Here is an 11,108-nt window from a genome sequence, read left to right on the forward strand (position 1 = left end):
AATGACATGAACCCAGGAGGCGGAGCCAAGATCGCTCCACTGCACTCCAGCCTGGGTAACAGAGTGAGACTCTGTCTCAAAAAAAAAAAAAAGATAGGGTACTCAAAAGTAAAATTGCTATTCTAACGGTTACTGAGGTAATACTCAAAACTTGTACTATATGATGTACCTTCATGAGGAAAAGCTTCGTGTAATCCAGACAAACTCTGAGCTCACACTTAAGTAATATTTGGCCAAAAATTCACCAAACTTGAAATCAGTGAAGACTTCTGGGACAGTGGTCTGCCTGTCTTTCTTTTCTTTTTTTTTTTCTTTCTTTTCTTTCTCTGTCTTTCTCTGTCTTTCTTTCCTTCTTTCCTCCTTCCTTCCTTCTTTCTTTTCTTTTCTTTCTCTTCTTTCTTTTCTCAGAACATTCCATTCTGCCTGACAGAGCTCAGATTGCTTACTCCTCTCACTAAATCTTCCTACCCACTGGACTGCATCTACCTACAAGGAGCAGACACACAGTGACACACTTGCCCAGAACAGCAAATGGGCAGACAGGAACCACTAGGCAGCAATCTCTAGAGGACACGCTGCATTAAAATGTGGCTACCGCTTACAATAACCACACAGCACTTCTTCATTCACTCATCCGTGATGCTTATCAAGGTATGATTAACATTTTTAATGATGCAAATTTTTATATATTATATATAAACTATATATTACTATAGAGGATTTTCAGGTTTGTTTTTAAATTTTAAAAGCAAGCTTCTGAACCATGGATATAATACCCTACCCTTTTTTTTTTAAGGCTAGGAGTTACTTATACATACGTTTTCATTGTATCCACTATTACTGGAAGCGTACACAAGAAACTGATAACATGGTTGCATCAGGGAAAGAGAACTGGGCAACTCATGGTCAGAGATGGGAGGGAGGCTTACTTTTCAGGGCATACCATTTTGTCCTGTTTATCATCTACACATATATTCATAAACCAGAAATTAATAGAATACGAATACAAATAAAACAATAATTCATATAGTCTAGTCTCAGAACAGGATCATCTCCAAAAACCGCAGCAGACAAAAAAAGTAATTTTGGAAACACTCACGTGTTTTATTTGTATTTCTTGGATACATAGAGGAGGCTTGTTTCTCTGTTCCACTTCCCTTCACACACTAGTTGCCTTTATCCCCCCCCTTTTTTTTTTTAATTCTCTGCAAAACTCTACTCCCAAGCCTAGAGCCGTGCACCTCTTATCCTTTCCCTCCTTCTCTTTTCTCCAGATTTTACATGATAAATCCACAATAAGCTGGACTGTGCACTCAGAATCCCACTCACAGGGCAGGGAGGGGAGAAAACTGGACAAACCCGGAAACCTATTCAATGGGGCAGGGAATGGAACAGCAGAGGCACAGCTGACTGGTTAACTTTTAATCTCATTTCACAATGTTTATTGACCAGTCAGGAGAATTTGAGTACTGCAGCACTGGAAAGCTGGAGTCAGGATACCTGGGCACAACCTGCATGGTCTTCCCTTGAGGAATGGCCTTGCCAGTAGTGTGTGTAGGTGAAGGACCAGGAGAGCCTTGTGTTCATAAATATGTCCTTAAATGCTATACACAAAAAATGGTGAGACATAAACATACATACTTATGTTTATATATTATGACACTGTGATGCATTGTAAGAAATGTGTATTTTGGCTTTCATCCCCAATTCCCAAAATGGAGCTCCTAAACCTTTGTAATTTGCTGAGTGAGAGGGGTACGCATCTTTCGTTCTAACGTTTGGTCTTTGTCCCAGGTTCCTGACATAATGTCCTCGGAATTTCCTGGGAGACAGGAGCATCTTTTGTTCTAACGAGGTGACTCTCGGTGGAGTCCTGGATGGGGGCTGATCACCAGAAGAACCAAGCCATGTTTAGAAGCTTGGAGCTTTCAGCCCCACCCCCAGTCCTCTAGAAAGGGGAGAGAAGCTAAAGAATGAATTAATAATCAATCATGCCTACATGATGAAGCCTCCAAATGAGATGGGAGAGTTCCCTTGACCCCTTCATGAGACTTGTGACAGGGACATAGCTCACTGACTCGGCTGCCGCCCTGCTCAAACCCCTTGTCGGAGTGGGAGCAGGCAGGTGAGCGGGTGCCTAGGCTGGACAAACATTTTCGGGCTCCGGCCCCAAAGCAGCATCTAGGGCTGTGTTACAATTAATGCTCTTTTAGCAGGTGCCATCTGCAGATGGCTGAGTGTGAGCCAGCTTAGTGGAGAGTGCGTGTGACAGTCTTTCACATCCTGCCCTCTTGGTACTCAGGCTCTTGTTCGGCATCCAGGAAGAATCAGGTCACACGAACAATTTGAAAGGTGATGAATGTGGAGGATTGTATTAAGTGGTGGAAGTGGCTCTCAGCAGAAGGTGAGCTGCGAAGGGGATTGTGTGGGAAGAAAGCGGTCTTTTGCTGAAGCCCAGCCATGTCCGGCCAGGCTCCTCTCTGAAGTCATGCCATCTGAGCTTAAGTCGCGTCTCTCCCGAGTCTCGAATGCTCAGTTGCTGCTTCTCCTCTCAACGTTCAGCTGCTTGTCTCTTTGCCAGCTGAGGTCTAGGGTTTATATGAACACAGGATAGGGGGGCAGGGAGGGCCAAAAAAGGCAACATTTGGGCAAGAAAACAGGGATAACTGTTCTCACCTAGGGCTGCAGTTTCCAGACTTGAGGGTGGGGTCTTTCCCAGGGAACCACCTCTTCTACCCAATATTTCCCTGCCTTCTGTCCATATCACAGAGAAATCCTGAAGTATGTATGGGGTTCAGAGAGCCTCTGGGCTCGTAAATAAGAAGCATCCCTGTGCTGGGAGGGTGGCGCATCCCAACGCCACAGGGAGGAAATGTGCTGTGCTCAGGACCCTTCCAAACCTCATCCCGTGTGCCCCTTACCTATCCCTTATCATATCCTTGATTAAGTAACAAACCAGTAAATGTACGTGTTTCCCAGAGTTCTGTGAACCATTGCGGCAAATGATCAATCCCAAAGAGAGGCTTGTAAGATCCCTCCCCGAGTTTATAGCCAATTGGTCAGAATTACCAAAGATCTGGGCTTGTGACTGGCATCTGAAATGGGGGACAGTCTTGTGGGACTGAGCCCTTAACCTGTGGGATCTGACTTTTAACTCCAGGTAGACAGTGTCAGGATTGAATTGAATTGAATTACAGGACATCCAGCTGGTGTCTGCTGGAGAACTGGTCAGGATATAGGGAAAACAATACAATACCGCTAGCTACGCATAAGCTTGGTTACAAGGTTATTGCCATTACACGATATACTTATGCGTTGCCACGAGCACAGCCACATGTTAATACATACACACACGCCGTGCCATACCGCGGCACATACAATCGCTACGCCACATACAGCACACACGACGCATTACCGTTACCATCACGCACGCATACAATACATACATACACACACACGCCACGTACACGCATTACCACACGACGCACAATGCCGCGTACAATACAGCCAGCCACACGCGCCAGCCATGGCCATGCGCGGCCACACATACACACACATAGCACATTACACATACACACACATACACATACGCCATATTTTGGGTGACCAGAGGTTCTGGCAAGCAGCTTGAGATGGAGTGCTGTAGGAGAAAACAGACAGTTTGCTTCATTTGTTTTTTTTCCCCATTATACACACACACATATGATATATATAAGCCCTATGTAAAGAGTAATGCTGTAAATCTGAAATTGAATTTCAGATCTCGGAAGACCCACTTTAGGTGGACAACATCACTGTCAGCCACACATCCTCCCACGGGGGGCTGCAAGGTCTGAGGAAGTTGAGTTGAGAAACAGAATGTATGCTCTGATTCTGTGTGGCCTGACCCTCCCTCTAGCTAATTTTCGTATCCTTTATTAAATAAATTGATAATATGATTCACTGTAGAATGTGTACAGGTCTGTGTCTGCCAATATGAACCCTACCTGAAACACTGCACATGAAGAAAGGTGATCATCACAAAGTCAATGAAAGTTTAAAAAATATATATCAAGGCAAACTTTGGCAATACCACTTCAATCTCAGTCCAGATAGTGAGACTCTACTTATCTGGGCCTGGTGGCATGTCTGTTCCTACTATGGACCAAACTGCCTCATGCAATTAAAACTTGATGCAATAAAACATTAAAGTCTTATAATTAACACTCTTAGTTCTGATTCCCTACTTACAGGACAATATTGTTTATGATATAGTTTTCCACACAATAAGCTACAGAGAAAAAATAATTTAGCCTGAGAACACAAGTGTTTGGTTCTTTCTACAGTTCTATTTCTTATTGCAAATTAATTCACTGGGGTTCTGGTTTTATACATCAGTCTTTATAAGCTTAGTTAAATGTGAGTCTGCCTCCCTGATAAATTTTTCTGCATTTAGTGAGCTGGGAAAAGAAATGGGATTCTCAGTCTGAAAGGCTGGGCCCTGGATAATAACAAATTCTCACTTTGGGAGGATTCTCAGAAGACAGCCTATAAGTCATTTTAAAACTTATTGTTTGCAAAGAGTGCATCTTTTAAACTTTTTTTTTTTTTTTTGAGACGAAGTCTTACTCTTGTCCTCCAGGCTGGAGTGCAATGGCGCAATCTCAGCTCACTGCAACCTCTGTCTCCCGGATTCAAGAGATTCTCCTGTCTCAGCCTCCAGAGTAGCTGACATTACAGGCGCTTGCGACCACGCCCGGCTAATTTTTGTATTTTTAGTAGAGATGGGGTTTCACCATGTTGACCAGGCTGGTCTCAAACTCCAGATGCCAGGTGATCCACCCGCCTCAGCCTCCCAAAGTGCTGGGATTACAGGCGTGAGCCACCGTACCGGGCCCAAACTTTTTAAAACACATATTTATAGGCCGGGTGTGGTGGCTCACACCTGTAATCTCAGCACTCCAGGAGGACAAGGCAGGAGTTTTGACACCAGCCTGGCCAACATAGTGAAACCCTGTCTCTACTAAAAAATACAAAAATTAGCTAGGTGTGGTGGCACGCACCTGTTATTCCAGTTATTCGGGAGGCTGAGGCTGGAGAATCACTTGACGTGGGAGGCGGAGGTTGCAGTGAGCTGAGATGGCACCATTATACTCCGGCCTGGGAGACAGAGTGAGACTCAGTCCCCAAAAAAAAAGAAAGAAAGAAAGAAAGAAAATTTAACAAAAATTTAATAAAATATATATTTATAAATAATGGACTCTTATAGAAAGTTTAGAGAAAACATAAAAGTTAAAGGAAGATAAAATCAGTCATACAACCAACTTTAGATAACCACTATTAAATACTTGATATATTCTTCCTACTTTTAATTTTGTATGTGTATCTCTGTAAATACATGCAAAATTTAAATCATACTAGAAATAGCTTTGTAACCTGTTAATTTCACTAAACTCAATATTCTGAACCTTTCCTATGTCATAAACATGTTTTAAAAATACCTTTAATCAATCCCCTTTTGGATATTTAAGTTAATTCCAATATTTTGTTAGAATAAAACATCCATTGATGAATATTTCATCTTCATATATAATTCTTTACTCACATCTCAGAATATTTATTTAGAGTAAATGTCTAGAGGGAATTATTGACTCAAAAGGTATGAACATTTTTGGTGCTTTCATCTCTATTGCCAGATTACACCCAAAAACTTGCTGACCTGATTTTTAATAACATCAGCAGTTTTCCTTTCGGTACCAGCATGAGAATTTTGCTAGTCTTTCACTAAGAATGAATGAACAATTGCTATTTTTTAATTTTTCTCCAATGTGAAAGGCGAAATTTTATATTTGCTTTGTAATAATTTGCACTTCTTTTATACTTCGCGCGTCTGAGTATTTATTCCAATATCTGTGGCCACTGCAGTTCTTGTTGTGTGGCTTTGCTCCTTCCTGCCCTTGGCACACTGTCTTCTTGAGATATTCACCATTTTATACACTGATTTATAAAATCACTTGTATATTAATCCCACGCTGCATGTCAAATCCTCTACCCAGTTTATTTCATTCAGATTAGTCATGCTTGTGGGAATTGCTTCTGGATAGATGGAACTTTTAGATTTTTTTCTTTGGTTTAGAGATCTCAGTCAGCACCTACCTATCCCCACTTTCTTCTGAGTGAATCTGCAGTCCATGGCTCCTGCTGCCAAGCACTGGTGGTTCACACCAATGACACCCCTTCCCTACGGGTCACAACTGGTGGAGGAGGGGCATGCACTTGGCCCGCGGACAGCTTCTCCATAGGGTGACCTGCAGCCTATGCCTATCACACAGCCCAACATAATAGCAGAGATGTGATTATACATGGAGATAAATTTCTGTCTCTCACAGCTAGCAGCAGGGCAAGATCTGAAAGTAACAGATTCCATGAAGAAGGGTTGGCAAGCCAAAGGACCGTGCAAGCAGAGGGAGGCATGATCAGAAACAAACAGAGGAAACAAGCAACCACAGAGAGGATAAAGGATAAATGTGAGGGTAGAGGCAGTGCTGCCCTGTGAGAAACCCCACAAACCCTACCAGGGAGACACAGAAACCAAAGTGGGCCCTTTGTCTGCTTTGTTTCTTTGGAATTTTAGCTTTCCAGAATGAGGCCCTGTGTAAGTGTATGATTCAAGCCCACGACTTGAATGTGAGGTGGCTGTTTATTTCCCCCTTGCATACAAAACAATCATTCTAGAACAGTGGCTCCCAGCCAGCGGTGATATTGCCCCCTAGGGAAACTTTGACAACACCTGAACATTTTTGATTGTCATGACTGGAGGGCTGCTATTAATATCTAAGAAGCAGACAGTGGGAATGGTACTAAACATTCTGCAATGCTCAGGCCCCCACAATAAAGAAAGATTTAGCCCAAAATAGGAATAGTTGACAAACTCTGTTTTAGAGCAAGTGTTCAGATTTTTTTATGGTTTTCCTCTTTGCGTTTGTGCTTAGAAAGTCCTTTCCTACTCTGTGATAAGACAAATACAGTAAGTCCTCACTGAACATCCCTTGATAGATCAGTTCTTGGAAACTGTGACTTTAAGTGGCACAATGTATGTCAAAGCCAAATTTACCATAGGCTAATTGATATAAACAAAAGTTCAGTTCCTGTGGTGTATTTCTGGTTACGAAAACATCACCAAACTTCTAAGACCCAAAACACTTCTAATGTTAAACACTGAAATAAATGTGAGCTATACATATATTTAAGAAAGACTAATAAAAAAAAAAAAAAAGTAAGGTAATTATTTACCCACTTACCAGGGTTTTGAGTGGCTGGAACCTAGGCTGGATGCAAGGCAGGAATCTATCCTGAACAGGATACCATTCCATTGCAGGGCGCACTCACACACAGTCACGCTCGCTCAGACTGGGACAACGTAGACATGCCAATGAACCTAATATTCACATCTTTGGGATGTGGGAGGAAACTGGAGTATCTGGAGAAAACCCAGCAGACATAGGGAGAATGTACAAACTCCACACAGATAATGGCTCCAGCCAGGAATCGATTTTTTTATCTCATCAGCATTATAAGAAAATGACTATTCAAGGACATGCTGTATCGACCTATATTATCTTCCATTTTTATGATTTAATTTTTCATGTTTCTTTTTCTTCAAAATTTCTAGTAACAAGAAAGCCTTGTTAATGGCCGGGAGATGAGAAAACTAACTAAACTTACAAAACAGGTCACAGTGTCTTCATGCCTATGATTAGCATATATCACCAGAAGACAGTGTGGCAGAGAGTCTCACCACTTTTTTTTATTATTATTAAATCTACTCTTCTGAGAAGGTGAACTGGAGAATGTGAAACTCTATATTCCCCCCAAGTAGAGAGGCAAATGCTAATAAGTTCCTTAGCATCGTACTGAAAATATAGAGCCTACTTACTACAAAGTTGGTGACACACAGGATGCTGTATTCACTCTGCCAACTAGAGGTTCAAAGCTGAAACAGTGGGATAGGCTTAAGATGGTGGTACTTACGGAATTGGTGTCAGTACACTAGTCATCAGGCTTGCTGGGCAGAAGTCTGTTACTCCATGGGATTTTTAGAGAGGACACAAAGGCATCAAACTAGGAGGATGCTCTGAAATAATGCCATGAAGAGGGGGGTGGAATGTGCGTAAGCCTTGGTAAAAGTTTACTCTTTTGAGCTGGTCTTCAGATGTCACATCCTCTGCTCCTTTCTTGTTGCCAACATTATGGGGTCCATAAAGTTTCCCAAGATTCTGCAGGGCACATGGCTCCCATCCTCACATCACCATAACGATCCATATTCCACAGTAAGTAACAAGCATGATTGAGAAAACAGATGCAATGAGCCTGCCAATGCAATATATGCCCCTCAACCTAGAATTCTTTGTCCTGGGAGGAGTTCTCATCTGGAAATTTAGTTGGTAGCTTGCAACAGACTACACGCACATGTTAGCCTTGCTCTTCCAGAACTCAGATTCTCTTCTCTGCATCTACCCTCAATCAAAGATTAAATCGTTTTATCTTTCATTGATCTGGAAAGTGGGAAAAAATAAGGCAATTTCTGCTCAGTTACTTCAGCTTCCATCCCCATTGCAATGTAAACTGCAACCTAAGCAGTTCTCTGAAATCTCAAATAGCAGCATTTTTCTGATCTGCACTTGCCAACAAATTATCATTGTAACTCTATTAGGACTTCTGTCTCCTTTCCCCAGCCCCTTAGAACTCTGCATTCTTGTGTTCAATCTTTCTTTTGAGCATTCCTTCCTTGAACACCAATACCTTTAAGCCTAAGCACACTCACTTTCCTAGTGCCTAAGAGCTATGTTAATACACATAAACTTGGGTATGTGCAAAACATCCACAAGAAGAAAAATGAATAACTGGGATGTGGAATACAACATTTTTCACACAAATAGTAACTACCAATGCCATGATTGGAAAATGTGTCTCTAAACAAAAAATAAGTGGAAGGAAAGAAGATTAAGGCCTACCCTGGATCTATCTATAAGACAAAATATGCTGATTCCGAAATACTTGCCCTGAGAAAATTATTAGAAGAAGTGAATAGGTGTTCACTAGCAAGCAGTCATAATTCAATAAGATTATTTATTAAGAGCAGAGGTTCCTTTTTTTTTTTTTTTTTTTTGAGATGGAGTCTCAATCTGTCACCCAGGCTGCAGTGCGGTGGTGCAATATCAACCTCTACCTCCCGGGTTCAAATGATTCCCCTGCCTCAGCCTCCCAAGTAGCTGGGACTACAGGCATGCACCATCACGCCTGGCTCATTTTTGTATTTTTAGTAGAGATGGGGTTTTGCCATGTTGGCCAGGCTGGTCTCCTGACCTCAGGTGATTCATCCACCTCAGCTTCCCAAAGTGCTAGGATTACAGGTATATGCCCAGCCGAGAACAGAGGTTCTTAACTTTTTCCTTGTGCAACACTATCATATAGACCGAGGGTTGGCTAACCGGTTCTATAAAGGGCCAGAGGGTAAACATTTTAACCTTTGTGGCTTATTAGGTTTCTTTTTTAACTACTCACTTCTACCGTTATAACACAAAACAGCCACAGACAATATGGAAATGAAAGAGTGTGTCTATGTTCTAATAAAACTTTTTATGGACATTGAAATTTGGATTTTGCATAATTTTCACATCGCATGAAATATTATTCTTCTTTTGATTTTTTTCAATGATTTAAAAATCTAAACATCATTCTTAGCCCAGGGGACATATAAAACTGGCAGGAAGATAGATTCAGAACATATGCCATGGTTTGCTGTAGTTTGATGTAGACTAACATCTATTGTTCACAAAGTGATTCTCCAAATGCCTCATTGAGAAACACAGCTTAATAATGTCCAATTTTCCTTGCTCGGTTTACTGAGCAACCTTCTGATCTGTTTACATGTGATGCTTCCTTCTGGTAAATTGGTTCAATCAGAAAACCAAAGAATTAATTCTAGGGGCAGAGTTCTCTCTAGTCTTAATAGTTTATCCCTTGTTTCCATGAGTTCATATAGCCATTCAAAGGTCTGGAATCTCATAGCTGAAGGAACAAAGGGTGCCATGTGGAGGTAATAGCAATTATTAAATCCCCAGACAAAGCAGAATCACTCAACATCATTACTGTAAATTCTAGCACATCACTGTCAACTCAAAGTCTAAATTAAGACACTGAGCATTGAATCAATTGCTATTCTGATTAGTAATGATTATGGAGACATAAATTATAACCATGAAACTTATGGACCCCAAACAGCTAAACAGATGCACAGAGTCAACATGTGCTGAGAAGGTACCTCTAGGAGAAAGGGAGAATTCCAGCACCCACATTGCCACAGTAGAGACAAAATGGAAAATAAACTTCTAATAAGCAAATAGCTAATGATACAAACATACAAGGATAAGTCTCACAAAATTAATGGAAGCACAGTTATCCCCCAAGTAATTGTATACTAAATAAGAACCTAGTTTAATCTGTGCCACCTTGTCCCTACTGCATAGTTGATGAATCATGGAATAATATGAAGACCATCATGCCCCTGACCTCACCTTCTGGATGGTAAAAATGGGTTCCATTACTAGTTTTTTCTCATTTTTGTCCTCCTGTTCAGTCCAACCAAACTTATATGAGTCTCACTTAATAAGATAAAATATTTTTATGAGGCTTCTGGGAGCCTCGTTCAAATGAATGTACAGTGTGTCCCATCAGCCCTTCAGACACGGCATGCTGGAATCCTGACACGGTGGGAAAAAGTAAATAAAACGAGCAAAATTCTGAAAGTGATGGCAAAGCTGAGGTTCAAACTTAAGCCACTGATTCTAATTAGTTCTATACATTTGGGACAAATTATTTTACCTCCCTGTGCCAGGCAGCAATAGAAAGACCTACAGCTTACCCAGTTCAGCAATTTTTAAGCTCCTCTAAAGCAAAAGAATGTGTGTTGAAAATGTGGTTTACAATGAGATACCATCTTACACCAGTCAGAATGGCTTTTGTTAAAAAGTCAAAACATGACATGTTGACAAGACTTTGGAGAAAAGAGAACACATAGAGTATTGATATGAATGAAGATTAGTTCAGCCTCTGTGGAGAGCAATTTG

This window comes from Papio anubis, chromosome 7 (genome assembly GCF_008728515.1).
Source record: "Papio anubis isolate 15944 chromosome 7, Panubis1.0, whole genome shotgun sequence".
Classification (NCBI taxonomy): domain Eukaryota; kingdom Metazoa; phylum Chordata; class Mammalia; order Primates; family Cercopithecidae; genus Papio; species Papio anubis.